This window comes from Vicia villosa, linkage group LG4 (genome assembly GCF_029867415.1).
Source record: "Vicia villosa cultivar HV-30 ecotype Madison, WI linkage group LG4, Vvil1.0, whole genome shotgun sequence".
Classification (NCBI taxonomy): domain Eukaryota; kingdom Viridiplantae; phylum Streptophyta; class Magnoliopsida; order Fabales; family Fabaceae; genus Vicia; species Vicia villosa.
Genome location: NC_081183.1, coordinates 151,379,140 through 151,397,921, shown reverse-complemented (window position 1 = coordinate 151,397,921; position 18,782 = coordinate 151,379,140). Strand labels below are relative to the sequence as shown.

At 38.6% G+C, this 18,782-nt stretch overlaps 1 pseudogene; it reads left to right on the top strand.

Annotated features, from left to right (window-relative positions):
- Nucleotides 1-14,797, top strand: part of LOC131598083 (probable 1-deoxy-D-xylulose-5-phosphate synthase, chloroplastic) — a 48,404-nt pseudogene extending 33,607 nt beyond the window's left edge.
- Nucleotides 14,798-18,782: the final 3,985 nt, after the last annotated feature.

The window sequence follows — 18,782 nt, the reverse complement described above, 5'->3', positions numbered from 1 at the left end:
TGAAGATTACGAAGTCAGAGAGGAGAGTTCTTTGATTGATTGGCGAAATAAACGCGCGGAGTACTTCGTTCCGGTAATTTTTCGTTATTCTCTCCTTTCTTGAGCTATCTTCTTCTCCTCTTTTTTGTTTCGATTTCTCTGGGAACTTTTGGCGTGTCGCGTGTTGTTATTCTGAATTCAGTGTGTGTGAAGAATGGATTGAGGTCTAGCTCTATCCCAATGAAGTTTCGATGTGAAACTTCAAAGGATATGTCGAAGGAGCTTTGTGTGAGTGAGGTCAGAGAGAGTGGAAGGAGAAGGAAGACGAAAGAATGATGTGTTACTGAGAGAGTGTGGAATCTGAGAGAGGGAGAGAGTGCAGAGAGAAGAAGATGATGATGATGAAGGTGAAGGTTGAAGTATGAAGGTGATGGAAAATGGCGTCTGAGAATGATGAATGGTTCTGGAAGCAGGATGATGAAGAGCAAAAATGGTGGAGGAGTTTGGAGTGAAGTGAAGGGAATGGCGTCAAGTCTTGGATTGTGGAGGGAAGTTTGAATTTATAGGTGAAGGTGATTGATTTGAGCCAATGGATTTAGTGAAGTTTGTTAGAGATTGAGTGGTGCGGATTGAATCAGTTAGGAGTTAGTTGCAATTCAGTTATGGAGGTTAGGTGTTAGTTACAGTTAGGGACCGGTTATATTCTGCTAGGAGAAGTTGGAGGTTGTTATGACAGTTTTGAAGTTGTTTCAGTTAGTTCTGTTAGAAGGTAGTTAGGGAATCTGTTTTCAGTTTGTTTAGTAGTTATAGTTAGGAAGTTAGTAGTTTAGATGCTGTTAGGTTTTTGAATTGGAGTGAAAGGGGTTAAAAGGAATAAAACTGTTAGGAATGAAATGCTAGCAAAAGGTTAGTAACTTAAACTGTTGGTTAATTGCTTCTGTTAGTAACTGAATAACTGAACATGTGGTAGTTGCAATGGTTTGTGGCTGAACTTTTTATTCAACTCGCCTCCGTTTGGTATTGGTTTTGAATTGAATGGCTTTGTGTGGAATGTTAAAACTGAACTGTTAGTTTGCAGCAGGCTGTTGGTATTGACAATATGCAGGGAAATTTGTTTGATGCACTGTTTTATATTTTGGCTAGACAGGTTTGATATGTACGGTATGTTAGTGATGCTTTATGGTATCAGCTATGTATGTGAATGCATTTGTGGTGGTAACTGTGAGTTTGAAAATGTGGGAGCAGGGGTCTATTTTTGGTTTTGAAATATTGGTATGGAAGGGTTGAATTGAATGAATTGGTGAATGTTGATTATTGTATATAAAATTCTGAACAGATGTATTGACTTTGCGCCTTTTTCTGGACCAATTTCTCTGGCTTTGCAGTGGTTTAACTTGAAAATGATTCTTCTGGTTTGGTTTATTAAGTGCCGCAAAATTGTTTTGAATTGCATGGCAGGTTTTTGAATGGTTTTTTGTATGTTGCAGGTTCGGCACCGTGTTGATGAAGGTGTGTGGTTTTGAACCGTTTGAATTTGTTTATGCATTGATGCCTGGTCTTTTCTGGTTGAATGGAGATGTGTGCCTGCTAAATGTTTTATTTTATTGGTTATGTGCAGGCAGTAAGTCTTATTATGCAAGATGGAAGCAATACATGGTGCACCATGGAAACAACATGAAGCTGAATGAAGAAGTCTTTGAAGATTTGAAGGATAATAGGCCTTAGGAGGATCAACTGTGTTTTTTTTTGTGGAATATTATGTAATGATTTCCTTTGTTTTGTAATAGGATGATGGTTGAATAGTGTAATGAACAAAACTTTTTTTTCTTTGAGTGAATTCCCATACTTTTCTGAATTTGAACTTTTCATGCTTCAGTGTTCGATATTCAATATGATCCTAATGCATCTCAAAAGGAAGCGATCATAGTCCATCTTGAATGAGGAAGTCAACATGACTTGGTCAACAAAAATCAACATTCCAAGGTTGACTTGTTTATGAAAAGTCAACTTATGCCCAATGAGATCATCTTTAATTTTCCTTCTTTTTCCAAATTTAAATGATCAATTATTTCTTTACTTCTCTCAATGCTTGATATCAACAGAACTTGCACTTCAAATTTCAAACTAACCATTAATCCCATATCTTGTGATAGAAGAAACAAAACTCGAACAATATTCGCCAAGACCCAAGTGAAACTTCAACTTGCTTCATGACCCTTGATCCCATATTTTTAGATGTCTTATTAAATGGATGAATGCAAAGTTTATTCAAATGACCTAATGGAGAGTATGTACATGAAATTATGACATGCATAAGCTAAAGCCAGTTAGAAATAAGGGGTAGGACAAATTTGGGGTATGACACATAAGTGTTCAAATTCCAACCAAATTTCCCCCCAAAAACCCTTTAGGTCCCTCTATATAACGAAGAACAACAGGCAAAGAAAAGGGGAGGCAGCAACGATTCACAAAAAACCTCTGCTCAAAACCGATCCTCCACTTCATACCTCACTGAAAACACTCAACTCCAAACCACCTTCAACCAAACGTTTTTCACCTACAGTCAACACACAGTTTAACATAACAAACAAACAACAGCATCGGAATCACTCAGCCTCTCATTCACTCCAAAACCGAAAAAGCTACACCTGAATCTTCACACCATTCGTGACCCAACCGCATACCCAGCAACCAAACCTCCTCACACGACCTCACGTTCAGCCAGACAACATCACACCTTCGCAACCTACAGCACCTTCACACGCACAGAACCAACCACAACAGTGACAACACAACAGCAACGCTACAACGTCATCCCGAAGTAAACAACACGTCATTATCAGATTTTCGCATCAGAAGAGGAGGAGAACAAAGCAAGGAGGATCGATTCACTTGGATTTATCTTCGCCTCTGAGAACTTTCAGAGTTGGTATTTTCGAGTTCCTCACTTGTGCTATTTTCATTCGCGCTTAATGTTAATTGTAGCTATATCTTCTTTTTCGTGATTCTTGTTGAATGATGAATGTCTCCGATTTGGGTCTATTCCATTTTGATTGCTTATTTTTGAATGTTTTCCCTTTCGTTTGTGCTTGCTGAACCGTATCATCGAACAAGAGTGAGAGATCGATAAACAAATGTTTGAAACCGAACCGAGATGAGAGATTTCGGAGAGATTAGATTGAGAGAGTTTTGCTGTTGAATCGATTGAGAGATGACGGTTATGTCATCGTTGTTGTTTTTTGAATGAAGGCGAATCGAGAGAGAAAGCATAGCGAGTCGCGATGATGAACAGAGAGATTGAGAGAGAAAATCGTGAAATGGGAGTTGGGGAAGAAGAGTGAGAGGCGGACCATTCATATGGTTCTAGGTCCTTTTTTTTTCTATCCGCTGAGTGTGAGGAGGAGATGGATCCTGGGTCAACCTGACCCGGCCCAGGTCCATCGTTTTATTATTATTTTTTTTAATCAGTCTTGGGCCAGTTTCTTGTTTTATTATGGGCCTACACCCAATTTCCTTGTACACCCCCATCGTATTGTTTTTTTTAGCCTATTCGTTTATTTAATTTCTTTTTTTAGTTTTATTTAACATTTGTTTTGCATAATTCATAATCAATATAAAAATATAAAAAATATGTTTAGATTTAGATTTCATAAAAACAAATACAAAAAAAATATGCTTTTTAATTAAGTTTTTTATTAGTTATTATTATTAAAATACTAAAAATATTAGATTAATCTCACAATTCGAAAATAAATAAACCTTGGTCCAACGCCAAGTCATTTCAAATCATTTCTCGATCCAAAGTCGAGTTTTCTTTTCAAAAATCTTTTTCTTAACCGCACCGAAAGGTCGTGTGACAAGAAGTGTACACCTCTTGAATACCTCGATTCTTTTGGATTAACACATTTTTTTAAACCTTTCTTTAATTAAATCGAAAGATCTTGTGACAAGGGGTGAACACCTCTTGAATACCCTGATCTTTTGAAACTAAAACACATTAATAAAATCAAAGTGATCAAGTGACAAGAAGTGCACACCTCTTGAATACCTTCGATCCTTTGAATCAAACAATAAAATGCTTTCTTAAATAAATCGAGAAATCAAGTGACAAGAAGTGCACACCTCTTGAATACCTTGATTTTCTTGAACCAAAACTCTTTAATTAATCAAAGTGATCCTGTGACAAGAAGTGCACACCTCTTGAATACCTTGATCCTTTGAATCAAAATACATCAATCAAACCAAGAGATTGAGTGACAAGGGGTGCACACCTCTTGAATACCTTGATCTTTTGAATCTAAAACACTTAATCAAACCAAAAGATCCTGTGACAAGGGGTGAACACCTCTTGAATACCTTGATCTTTTGAATTAAAACACATTAATCAAACCGAAAGATCTTGTGACAAGAAGTGCACACCTCTTGAATACCTTGATCTTTTGAAACAAATTAATTAACAAGGACAACAAGTGACAATGGGGCTCGCTCCTGTTCAATACCTTGGGTAAAGACGCGCTAGGTGAACACCTATGCTCAATCCTTTGCTAAATGTCCCTTTAAAACACAATCTCAATTTCATTCAACCTTTTTGCCTTATGGCCTTTTCATTTTAAAACTCTTTTCATAAACGAGACACTTATCCAATTTTCAATACGAACATACTTCCACATGTGAAGATCGAACATCTTCCACTCGAATGCGATGATGGCCAAAATCATGTCTTATCTTGATTTAGTCATCCATTCTTGTAGTGATATCATATCCATGTGCGCGTAGTATTTCCATTTGAAAGCGATCGAGTACCTCTCGCTAAAATCAACCAACAAACCTTTCGTGGTTCCTAGCCCGAACTACGATTGCTCTGACTTTCCCATTGCACTAGGGAATACGTAGGCACAAGATACAAACGTCTTGGCGAGCATAATAATAAAAAATCTTTCTTTTTCCTTCACAATAATAAAAAATAAAAACCCCTTTTCTTTTCTTGATTAATAAATTAAAGAACGCATACATCACGCAAACACTCATTCATAAAACTAACTAAATGGGTCCCATCGAGTACGATGGAGGTGAGGGGTGCTAATACCTTCCCCTTGCTTAACCGACTCCCGAACCCTAATTTGGTTACGAACGACCATCTTATCCGTTATCTTTTCTTTCGTGGGTTTTATCGATATTTTCCCTTTCCTCTTTGGAATAAATAAAGTTCGGTGGCGACTCTGTTGATATTTCGAGCGCGCGATAACGCTCGAGTCACATTTTTACCGCTACAACTTGGATTTCCTCAAATAGAGCCAACTTCACTTTATGCTGACAATACAAGTGTCATCCAAATTGTTGCGAATCCTGTTTTTCATGAACGCACCAAACATATTGAAGTTGATTGTCACTCAATCCGTGACGCTTATGATGACAGAATAATATCACTTCCTCATGTCAGTACTCAGTTGCAGATTGCAGATATTCTTACCAAGGCTGTTCCGCGTCCACGTCATCAGTTTCTTGTTAGCAAATTGATGCTCATTGACAAGCAGCATCAATTTGAGGGGGGATGTGAATAGGAATTAGTTTAAATGTAATTATTTAGTGTAATTACCGATATAGCCCTGTAACCTTTATATATACGAGAAATAATAATGAGAAAAGTATCAAGCCAAGAATTGTTGACATCATTGAGGGTGGTCAAGGATCTAAGCCCAAGCCCACCTTGACAATAATGCAGTCAAACTTTCTTCCATGCCACTGTGAAAATTTTCCTTTGAGATATATCTCCAACCCAAATAACTTTTTAATCCATCTTTTTAAATTTCTCAATAAGGAAATGAGCCAAGCATAAATTGTGATAGAGTAAGTGAGCATACTTTGAACCATTGACTTCACCGACTGTGTTCTTCCAACAATAGGGATAAGAGATGCTTTCCAAGCAGCTAGCTTACTTTTAATCTTGTCTGCAATAGGTTGCAAGTAGGCCATCTTTTACCTGCCCTTGAAAATTGGAATGTCTAAGTACCAGAAAGGAAGACTACAAATGCTAAAGCCAATAAAGTTGGCAATCCTCGGGAGCATAGCTTTAGAGATAAAACCTGCATAAATTGTGGATTTGGCAACATTCACCATTTGGCTTGAACACGGGGCATATCTAGTGAATATGTTCTTTTTAAAGCAACAATATTGGCCTGGCTATCATTGCAAATTTGTAATATAAGTATAAATATGTTCTGTGTTGTTTTTTGGAAGTCTAGTTTCTTTTTATCTTTAAAATAAGAACAAAGAAGCAAGAGAGCTGGCCAGAAAATGTAGACAAAAACCTTGAATTGTTCAAATATACATATCTGAGAATCGTATTTAATGTTGTTAAAATTGTGATATAGGAATTGAAACAACTTGTGGATGAGCTGCGTTCAGATATTATATTCAATGTTTCTGAAACTGGAGGTCATTTGGGATCAAACCTTGGTGTTGTTGAACTCACTGTTGCTCTTCACTATGTTTTCAATGCTCCTAAAGACAAAATCTTGTGGGATGTTGGTCATCGGGTTACTTGTTATATATTACTATCAGCATAGTATTTGGTTTTGACACTTGATCATAATAATACAAACCTGTGTGTGTGAATTTTGCAGTGTTATGCTCATAAAATTCTCACTGGTAGAAGGAATAAGATGCATACTTTGAGATTGAAAGATGGATTAAGTGGTTTTACAAAAAGGTCTGAGAGTGAATTTGATTGCTTTGGCACTGGTCACAGTTCAACAACAATATCAGCAGGGTTAGGTATTTCTGTTATTCATATCTATAAATATGTTTCTAGGTACAATTGGTTTTGTGATTTGGCTCATTAAAGTTTGACAATTTTACTGCACAAACAGGAATGGCTGTTGGAAGGGATTTGAAGGGAGAAAATAATAATGTGATCGCGGTTATAGGTGATGGTGCTATGACAGCCGGTCAAGCTTTCGAAGCCATGAACAATGCTGGTTATCTTCAATCTGACATGATTATTATTCTGAATGACAATAAACAAGTCTCTCTACCTACTGCTGATCTTGATGGTCCGATACAACCTGTCGGTGCTTTGAGTAGAACTCTTAGTAAGTTACAATCAAAACAAATTGTTGGACCTTTGCATAGTGGCATGATTAGTGGTTCTGGATCAACACTATTTGAAGAGCTTGGACTTTGCTATATTGGTCCTCTTGATGGTCATAACATTGATGATCTTGTTGCTATTCTCGACGAAGTTAAGAGTACTGAGAAAACTGGTCCTGTACTAATCCATGTTGTCACTAAAAAAGGCCTTGGATATCCTTATGCAGAAAGAGCGGCAGATAAGTACCATGGTAAAGAAAACACAATTTCTCTATAGAAAGCATATGATTAATGTTCATGATATGTGTCTTACATTGTGTAATTTTGCAGGAGTTGCCAAGTTTGATCTTGCTACTGGAAAACAGTTCAAGGGCAAGGCTAGAACCCCGGTACTCACATCATGCTTTGCTGATGCTTTGATTGCAGAAGCAGAAGTTGACAAAGACATTGTTGGAATTCATGCTGCAATGGGAGGTGGAACTGGCATGAATCACTTCCTTCGCCGTTTCCCTACAAGATGCTTCGATGTAGGGATAGCAGAATAACATGCTGTTACATTTGCTGCAGGTCTAGCTTGCGAAGGTTTTAAGCCTTTTTGTACTATTTACTCATCCTTCTTGCAGAGAGCTTATGACCAGGTAGTGTAATTTAATACTCTTCATGATAAAGTAACACTAACTTTTGTAAATAATGCTTTGAGTATATACTTCGTGTCCGTTCCAAGGTGGTGCATGATGTGGACTTGCAAAAGCTGCCAGTAAGATTGGTAGTCGACAAAGCTGGATTCGTCGGAGGAGATGGTCCAACACACTGTGGTGCTTTTGATATCACCTATATGGCATGTCTCCCTAACATGGTGGTGATGGCTTCTTCGGACGAAGCAGAGATGATCCACATGGTTGCTACTGCTGTTGCCATTAACGATCGACCTAGTTGTTTCCGATTTCCAAGGTCCAATGGAATTGGTGTTGAATTACCACCAGGCAATAGAGGCACTCCTCTTGAGGTGAGTTAGAATTTTGGCCACAATTGAAAAACAGTTTTTGCAAATGAGTTTAACATTTATAACTTGGCATTTTAATAGATTGGAAAAGGTAGGATATTGATTGAAGGAGAAAGAGTGGCCCTATTGGGTTTTGGAACAGCAGTACAAAACTGTGTAGCTGCAGCTGCCAAGTTGGAACAGCATGGCTTACATGTAACGGTGGCCGATGCACGTTTCTGCAAGCCATTAGACCATTCCCTCATTCGCCGCCTCGCCAAATCACATGATGTTTTGATCACTGTGGAAGAAGGATCAGTAGGAGGATTTGGATCTCATGTTGCTCAGTTCATGGCCCTAGATGGTCTTCTTGATGGAAAATTGAAGGTATCTATGAATCATTTTTGTTTTTCTAACTTGGCCTTAAATATTGAGCTAGTTGCTGGAAATTGAAATGTGTTTGATATTATGCAGTGGAGGCCAATGGTTATTCCTGATGTTTATATTGACCATGGCTCACCTGCTGAGCAATTGGCCGTGGCTGGTCTCACATCATCTCACATAGCAGAAACAGTATTCAACATTCTTGGACAAACAAGAGAGGCACTAGAGATGGTTACTAAGACATGAGAAATAGAAAATACTAGCATGTTTTTTGTTTGATAAACTTTTATCAATCTAAGTTAATGATTAATTTGTCCACAAATTTCAAGTTAGTTTTGTAAAAAAAAAAATATTAAGTATAAAAATCTAATATGGTATTAAAATATATATTTTTCTATTCATCCATCAAATTATGTAACTCTTTCACATTCATTTTGCTGGATGAAGTACATTAATACAAAAATATAAAACAGTATCTTATACCTGTTGGAAAAACAGACAAAAAAAAAAAAACACAACTAATTTTTTTTGTGTGATTCGGTGTTTTCTTTTTTTAAATAAGATGGTGATATATATAAAAAGAAACGGTAGAAAACGGGGAACCAGTTAGCCCCAAATTACGCAAACCTAAAGAAAGGTATACCTAACCTATTCTTTACAAAATCATTCCTCATCCCCAATGGGATGGAATCTAAAATAATGGTAGAGCCAATGCCGAACGCTAAATTAGCCAAAAAATTGGCACAGGAGTTACCTTCCCTATAGATGTGAGAGATAAATATATTCGTAAAGTTAGCTTGCTGTAAGCAGAAAGACCAACGGGTCCTAAAAATAAAAGGCACTAATCTGTGGTTGGAGAAAGCTTTGACGACCAAGGAAGAATCGGTTTCAACCCAAAGCTTTTGCCAACCCCTATCGATGGCTATCTCCATGGCACGAACAACCGCACCAAATTCCGCATGAACCGAAGAATTGCAGCGAATATTTTCCGCGAAAGCAAGGATGAAGTCTCCTCTATAATTGCGAAACAAACCAGCACCGCCAGCATTAGAAGAGTCATGTAAGAAGGCCCCGTCGCAGTTGCACTTAATCCATCCAAACGATGGAGGAGTCCAAATCACTTCAATTATGGAGGGAGCCAGTGGCGGAGCCAGAAATTTTACGCAGCCTGGGCAAAAGCTTTATACCATTGATTATTCATCTGTTTTAATTTTCACACTCTATTTTTACTAATTTGCCCTAATTTTGTCCATGATTTTGTCTAAAAATTGACTATTAAATTGGGGGAAATTCAAAAAAAAATAGGGGTGGAGCCCGGGCACCTGCCCGGACTAGCTGGGCCTTGGCTCCGCCCCTGGAGGGAGCTTCAGGAGGGATAATGTTGACTTTAAATTCTTTGATAAGAATGAAATCCAGCATGTTGATAGTGGAGGCTTTTTTTAAGAGTTTCCGGATATGTAATTTTAGTATTCAGAATATTTCAACAAAAATATTTTAGTATTCAATATGTAATTTTTTAAAAGATAAATTTACAAACTCTCTAAGTACCGGTAAATTCTTACAAACTCTTTTAGTATTCTAATATTCTAGGGACACTAGTCTCAATCATTCAAAACATACAATATAAATAAAATATTCTATATAATTAAATAATTCAAATAGGGTGTTATAACTCTTCTCCATTTAAAAAAATTTCGTCCTCAAAAGTTTACCTAATACAAACAACTCCGGATATATTTCTCGCATCCGACTTTCCAACTCCCAAGTCATATTTCATTCAACAACTCATCCCTAAACAACTTTCACTAGAACAATCTTCTTGCCCCTCAGCCTCTTCAACTCTCGGTCATCAATCCTCACAGACAATGCTTCTACCTTAAGATTGTCGTAAGATTGTCCCTCACTTGCACATCATCCATCTGAATCACGTGAGACGGATCAGGAATATGCTTCTGAAGTTGCGACACATGGAACACGTCATGCAAATTTGAAAGATCGGGTGAATGTCACTCTATAAGCCACAATTCCAATTCTCTAAGAAATTTGATATGAACCGATAAATTTAGGAGCAGTGTTTTAAAAACCGGACCAAACTGGCCGATCGGACCGGTCAGACCTGGAACCAGAGGGGTCACTGGTCTGGTCTGATTATTGGACCAGATATGCTATTGAACCGGTGAGAACCGGAAAAAACCGGTGAACCGGCGGTTTTAGAAAACCGGTGGTTCAAATGCATACTTTTTTTTTGCACAAAACGACGCCATTTTCGTGATTTTTTTTATAAAAATTATAATTAGACCTTATTCAAATCTTATTTGGAACAACTTTTCCTCTGTTTGCAATTATACTTGGTTTAAAATTTATTTATATTTATATTTTGTATTATTTTGTTGTGAGTGATGATTATATTTAGAATTTGAATGTAAAAAATAAACATCTTTCAAGGACTTATTTAAGGATTTTGTAAATGTAAACACAATATAGTAACTTGAAGAAGAAATTTTCATTCGTTAATAATAATGGACAAAACATCCTTGGTACATTTAAAAGGGGCAAGGGTCATCGAGGGACAATCGGGGGTCATTGAGGATCATCGAAGTACCAACTTTCTCAAGAGTTTTCAGAGGGACAAGGATCACCTTAAGGTACAAACACTTTCAAGAGTTACAAGATAGAAATACAAAAAAAAACTAGTGAATCTCAAAAGTAATCCTAAGGAATCTCAATGTGAAGCATTTATATCATCTTGATTCTCAGGAGAGATAACAACATTCCATACTTGTCACAAATTCTCAAGATTAACAATTGTAGGTGTTGTAATATTTTTTTGAGACTAAGTCATCTGGTTTGACCGATTTAATAAATATATAGTATTGTAATAGAGACCGGTTTATTCAACTGAGTTATCCGGTTTAAACCGATTTAGTCATGCGGTTCGACCACTGACCCAATGGTTCAACCAATGAACCAGTAACCCAGTACCTTCATCGGTTTGATGACCGACCCGATTTTTAAACACTGCTTAGGAGTAAGCTTCTTTGATTTTAGTGGACGCCCAACACCAGTCACATGATTGACTCTTAGGAACACATGATCACCCTCCCTAAATTCCAGATATTTCCTCCTCTTATCATGGTAGCTTTTTTGCCTACTTTGTGATGCTTTGATTTATCTCGGATCAACTTCACCTTCTCAGTAGTCTGGTAGAAAATTTACGGTCCAAGTACAACACTCTGACCAGATTCATACCAACACAAAGGTGTTATACACCTCCGGCCGTACAATGTTTCAAATGACGTCATTCCAATAGCGTAAAAATTGTTATTATAAGTGAACTCGATCAATATGGTTTATGCTGATAAACAGATAGTATTGTTTGAGATACATACGATGTCAGAGGAGGCTGAGTATTGGTGGGATAATGCTCGTCAGAGGTTGGAAGTTGCAGGTATCAAGATCACTTGGGGGAACTTCAAGAAAGAGTTTTTGGAGAAGTATTTTTTGGATGATGTTCGCAATAAGAAAAAATTGAGTTCTTATAGCTGAAGCAAGGAAACATGATTGTGGACGACTATACACCTAAGTTTTAGGAGTTGGTCAGATTTCATCCCCACTATAATGATGTGGAAGCTTAAGGGTCGAAGTGTGTGAAGTTCGAGAGCGGCTTATGTCCTGAAATCAAATAGTTCATTGGTTATCAAGAACTTCGTCCGTTTTCAATGCTAGTCAACAAATACAAGATATTTTATGTTAGGTCACCATGCTTCTGAATACAAAAACCCAAGTCTAACTTGCATATTTTGGGATAACTTATCTTAACACTATGATAGTACTCAAGGCAGTGCAAATTTTGGAGAATTTGTTCAAAGTCATATGGGGTCTCCCTTTTTGAAGATCACAAACAGTTTTTGTTTTAGATAAAAGCTCAAACTTGCTGCTGAATTTTACAGAAAGGAAAGTCCCTGTTCTCATTGATATCAACACAATTGTGCAATCTCCATTTCAATATTTTGATTTTATCATCAAGTGTATGTAATTCAAAATTATATAAATAGATGGGTTATATTTGAAATTAGTCATATAAAGAAAATACTTTTTAATTTTGTACAACTCCATTTTTATGTTAGTGCGGCCACTCTTGCAATATTGTTTTTCATTACTAAGAAAATATATGGGCATCTATACGGATAAATTTATTTAATATGATATAAAATTTATTTAGATATAGATATAAATTTAAAATAAGTTATTTAATTATAAAATAAATAATGATAATATAAAGTGTCTCTAACATGTTAGTATAGGAAGTCACAGATGAATTTATTTTTTGCACTATCAAGTGTCAGCATATGATAGCATTATAGTGGTATTAATTTAAAAGATTATATATTTAATTTTTTAACCTTTTGTTAGTGCGAATAATTTTTAAGTGAAGAACAAAAACGATAATATGCACGCATTGTCTAATAATAACTATATATATGATAATTGATGATAATTGATTGTGTGATATAATATATAATTTTAAGGACAATTTACATCACACAAGTATGTTGCTTTTTACTAAATTTGTAAGCATGTCAAGCATCGTCCTATGTTCAAATCCGTCCAAACACATAAATACAAATTAAAGTCTTAATCACATGTTATTAAGGGTGTTCAAAACCAAACCACTCCAATAGAAAATTGCAAAGTCGAACCAAACCAAACCGCAAAAAATCGCATTTAGTTTGGATGTGTTTGAGCCATTTTATAACAAACCGTGCAATTCGGTTCGGTTTGCGGTTTGTATTTTATAAACGGAACCAAACCGCATTATGTTATACCTCCCCAAACTTCAATTAACTAATATCCAACCAAACTCAAACCTATTATGCCTTAACCTTACGATTACGAATGATTTTTTCTTCTTCACACTTTAGGTTTCAGTTTAAGTATTCTCAAATCTCTCCTAGCGGTATTGCGCATTCTTCTCATCTTCTTTTCCAAGTACATATCACCTATTCTTTTCTAGTCTTTCATCTATTAAGTTCTTTCTTTTTCATCTTATTATTTTTATTCTACTGTTCTCTCTTCCAAATATGTTTTCAATGTTCATCTTCTTATCTAATCTCTTATCTCTTCTGCCATTTATTCTCCGTCTTCTCTAATATTTCATCTCCTCTTTTTTTCTATTTCATTATAATGTTTTTGATATTATTTTATGCTATTGTTTTATGTTTTTTATTCCATTTTCTTCTGATATTATTTTTGTAGATTAAATGAAAAGTTGTTATCCAAATATGATGAATTTTGTTGTTATTTGATAACGCATAAATGACTAAATACAAAGTTATGTTGTCATCTATATGTGTATGTATGACTAAATAAATTTTTGGAAGAAAAAACCGAATCAATCCAAACTGAACCACACACTTTTTTCTCTTGCGGTTCGGATGATTTTTCACGTCAAAACCGCCCAACCTAAACCGCATCACGAACACCCTAACATGTTACTATGAATATACTATCTATTTTATTTTTTAGGGTTTAATATACTTCACCCCCTGCCATTATAGCGAGTTTTGGTTTGAGCCCCCTGAAGTTTTTTTTTTATTAAAAGCCCCTTATAAAACATAAATCCTGGATTTACCACACCCTTTTACCCTCTTTGTTGACTGGGCTTTGAATTAATTGATGATGTGGCAAAATAAGACTTGATGACTGTATATGACCATAGCTTTTACCCTTTTATCCCTTATATTCAATTAAACCTCCAATCCCTCCACCACCTCACCGTTGAACCTCCACCACCTGTATCCCTTCCTCATGTATCCCTTCCTCATGTGCATCTGGAATTTTTTTGCTGAGGCTGGGTATGTCTGCTACTGATGACCAAACACTGAAATTAAAAAGGCATTATTTCTATATAAAATAACATCTACTCATGATGAGCAAACACTTAAAACTGAGAATTTGCAGACAAAATGCCTTTGTGAAGTTAGTTTGTCAGCTTGGCAGAGAGGTATCGAGTTGCATTTGGGCCATGTCTATTTTCCTTATATAGAATTAATCCAAAAGTTGTCAAACCATTATACACATTCACTCAAAAATACAAAAAAAAAATTCATGAGAAAATGATCACACATGTAAGTAAATCTGAGAGAAGTAAATTGTGGTTGAAGAAGAACTTACTTTCAACAATAGGATACCAAACAGTTTCTGTGTCTACAGCACATGTACTCTTTTAAATATTTCTGATTTCTTTTTCTGTAGGTTTTAAAGGCCACGGCTAGTATTGTTCCCCAACATTGGCAACCACCTAATGGTGCTCTCATGATTAATGATGTCCCAGACAACTCTGAAGAACGATTTGTAAGGTAAAGATTGTTTCAACTCTGAAGAACATTAGGGGAGTATTACACATGCTATCTTGTATTACTCTTGCTATTTGGTTGAAAGGGTTATGTTATGTTGTTGGTTGGCAGGTTTTCATTACTTTTTTTTTATAATCAGAAGATGAATATAACATGGCGCCAAAGCTGTAAACATCCACTTTAGCTGTCACAGCAACATTCTATGGATTCCCTCATCACAAAATCCAATCAACCTTACCAAGTTTTTGTGGCAGGTTTTACCAATGGCACTCAACTCAGTCTAGAATTCATTGTCCACATCATTGCAAATGTTCTCATGAACATACCTCACAATAGTCCATTCTTGCTTCGCCATTGTGTCTCTTGGATGAGAATATTGAGTGAAAACTCCATAATAATCAAGTGTTGCTCTATAATAATACAACTTAGTATCAAAATCCAAATTTCTCCACTGGGCACCCTGTGGTTTCATTCTAACAATGGTTACATCTTGTGGAGTAGTCAAAGTAAGTCCTCCTGATGTTAACTGAATCTTTGATCTTGGAGGTGCTTGTAAGAGATTGTTGTTGTTGTTTGAGTCTCTGGCAGTCCAAACAATGGTTTTATCAGGTATTTTGTTGTACCATATTGCAAGCATGAAAGGGTTTGTTGAGGTGTTAAGTTGGCAAAATCTGAAGGCGAATTCACCAGAAGGTGATAGCCATGAATTGTTATTGTTGGTGGTGGCGGTGAGTGATGAAATTGGAGCAATGTTTGCATGGACTAACATAAGTTGAAGAAAAAGAATGAAAATCATGTAAAGGATAGAGGAAGCCATTTCTGAGAAATGATAGATGGTGTTAGAAAATTGTGAAATATGTATATTAATGGTGCAAGTAATTGAATATTATATATGTGATGTGTTGTTACTATTTGTTAATTTCAATGTAACTTCCAAATTGACCAAAGACGTGTTTAACTTGCATGCATTAGAACTAAAATTTTGATGAAAATTCAAGTTGAGAATCATTCAATAATTCATTAGAATATCACAATTCATGTTTCATGGTGATGATACTTGAGCAACAGTTTGGCTTAAAAGTTTACTTTTTGCGTTTAGGTTCAGCTGAGCCTACTACTGAGATTTCAGACAAGTTTTTGCTTATTTCTTAACCTTCTGTTTGGTTTGTTTTGTGCAGCGAAAATATATACCCGGTTGTGATTATACGAAACAGAAATGGTGGAACAAAATCTTGGACATTGGGACCGGTGTGCCGTTATGGTGAAGGTGGTGGTGTTGGTTAAGGTGAAGGTGGTGGTGATGGTGGTGTTGGTTATGGTGAAGGTGGTGGTGTTGGTTAAGGTGAAGGTGGTGGTGGTGGTGGTGTTGGTTATGGTGAAGGTGGTGGTGGTGGTGGTGTTGGTTATGGTGAAGGTGGTGGTGGTGGAAACTATTTTATATTAGTGGCTAAATATAATTCAATTAATTATTTATACAACCTTTTGCCACATCATCCAAAGTCAAAGCCCAGTCAGCAAATGTGGTTAAAGGGTTTGGTAAATCCAGGTTTTGGGTTTTATAAGGGGCGTTTATTAAAAAAAACATTCAAGGGGGCTGATCGTACCTGATCAGAAGAATCGTCGTAGGCTGCTCGGATTGGATCTTCTAGGAAGGAGGAGGGGGGTGTACCTGCAAGGTACTCCAATGCCAAAGTAAGTTGACGAGCAAAGGAGCGCAAGTACTAGCTAAAGGTTAGAAAGAAGTGTGTACCTGACCCTCTACTGAGAGAGGGTATTTATAGCCCCCAGCGCTGGGCCATGATCACGCTAGTGGACTGGATTTCCAGGCCCAACTAGGAGACTGCCAGGTTTCCTAGGCGGAAATATCGGAGGTGCGTGATGCCCTCTGTCCTGGTTAACCGCTCCGGAATCCCAGGGAGACGCGGTCTTATAGGGGCCACGTGGACTCCGTAGTATTCGGAGGATTGGGTGTGAAGGACCACTGCGCGGAGCAGGGTCCTCGGCAGTTAGGTGCTCGCGGGGAGTTGTGTGCCGAGCATCCACCTGCTCATGGAGAGCACTGTGCCGAGCACCAGCTAGAAGACGGAGAGCGGTGCCGGGCAAAGCCGAGACGAACATGAAGCATCGTCTGCCAGTAGCTTAGGTTGGTTTGGGCCTTTAAGCCTAATGGGCTGAAACTAGGTGGGCCGAATCTCGGCCCAGCCCAAAACAGGATCCCCCCAAGTCGGAGTTCCGAGGAAGGAGCTTCGAGTTTTACTTCTGTTGACCGGCAGCCCCGAGCAGCGTCACCTCGAGGGGAAAGTCGGAAGGTCGCGCGTGGAGGGCACGCGCTAACGTGGCAGTGTAATGATTGCCTAGAGGTAGGAGGCGGCGCCTAGGGAATCTGTGTCAGCCGACGTGACGTTTCGTATTCCGGGCAAAATCTCCTATAAAAGGAACGAGGCTTCTCATTAGGGCATTTTTTCGCCTCTGTTCAAGTGCTCGGCGTCTGTGGTCGATCTTCAAATCTCTCATTCAAGAATTTCTTCCAGCAATCGAGTTTCCCCAAAATCATGTCTGGATCAGGTACGACTGTGTTCCTACTGGACTTTGAATGATTTCATGCATTTTTATGATAAGTTTAGCTATGAGTTTATGCCGTTTTTTGCCATCTAAGTCGGCATATTGCTGCGGAGTAGGGTATCTTCCTCGGGTTATTCATGCGATGCCCGGGGGGAACCAATGTAAACGTTAGATGCTATTTGTTTTCCGCCCGGCTTTTTCATGTCTCAACTTGTCGTATTCATGGAACGGACGGCGTGTTTAAGTTTCCAATCGGTTTGTTCCACAACGTTGCCGGCCTTATTGAGGCCCCGTTGAGTTTTGCCGAGGTGGACCCGAGCGTCCTGGCCGCTGTCTTGGTTGATTCATTGAAGGGGTTTGGTCGGTGGCTTAATTGCTTGCTGTTCCACCCTTTCACTTGCTTCGCGGTGGAAGGGTGGATTTGATGACCGGTCGAATTCATTTTTTCCTTCTGCGTGCAGGTGAATCAGGTTCAGGGTCTAGCTCGGAGTCAAGCTCAGGGTCTAGCTCGAGCTCGTGGGATGAGTCTCAAAAGACGGGTGCGAGCAGCTCCGAGGTCGAAGTGGTAGAGGTCGAGAGCGCACCTCTTTCAGTGATAGAAGAGGGTGACGATGAGGGGGTGTCCCCGGGGTCTGACGAGGAAGCTGGGTCTGACGAGGAAGCCGGGTCCGACGAGGATGTCCCCGTGACCCCCTTGTTTGAGTATGACTTTGAAGTGGACCTAGATTGGGTGGCCGAGGAGCCCCAACTGGAGGTATCGCGATACACCGAGTCGCTGTCCGGTGCGTTCCGTGAAGTTGAAGAACGAGGTCCGAGCGATGAACTAAACTTTCGGGTGGTATGCCCGTCCGCCGACGAGCGCATTTGCTCTCACTTTCATGGAGATAGTTTCGCCATGTACGAGTATGTTTTTCGGGAGCTCGGATTTCGTCTGCCGTTCACCAGCTTCCAGGTTTCGCTTCTGGCTCGTCTTGCACTGGCGCCGTCTCAACTACATCCGAACGCTTTTGCTTTTATGCGAGCCTTCGAAATTGTCTGTGAGTATCTGGGCATCGGGGCCACGACCGACCTGTTCTGCCGGTGTTTCAGAGTCCAACGGAAGGTGGCCGACGGGCGGTATGGTTGGGTTTCCTTCAAGAACGCCGACCGTAAGCTCTTCAAAATGTTTGTTGACTCGGTTAAGGACTTCAAAGACCGGTATTATGTCATCCGTCTGCACAGCCGGGCAGCCTACACCTCGCTGTCGAAAATGGTGACAGTGCGTGGCGAGGACGGGGCCCCGGAGAGGGACGAGGAAGGGAATGTTCAGACCAGACTCTGCAGTGTGTTCCCCTTTGTCTGGTGGAAGGCCCACTTCAATTTTCCCCCCAAACATCATGCTCGGGAAGACGGGGACTTGGACGAGCAAGATGCAGCATCGTACCTTCGTC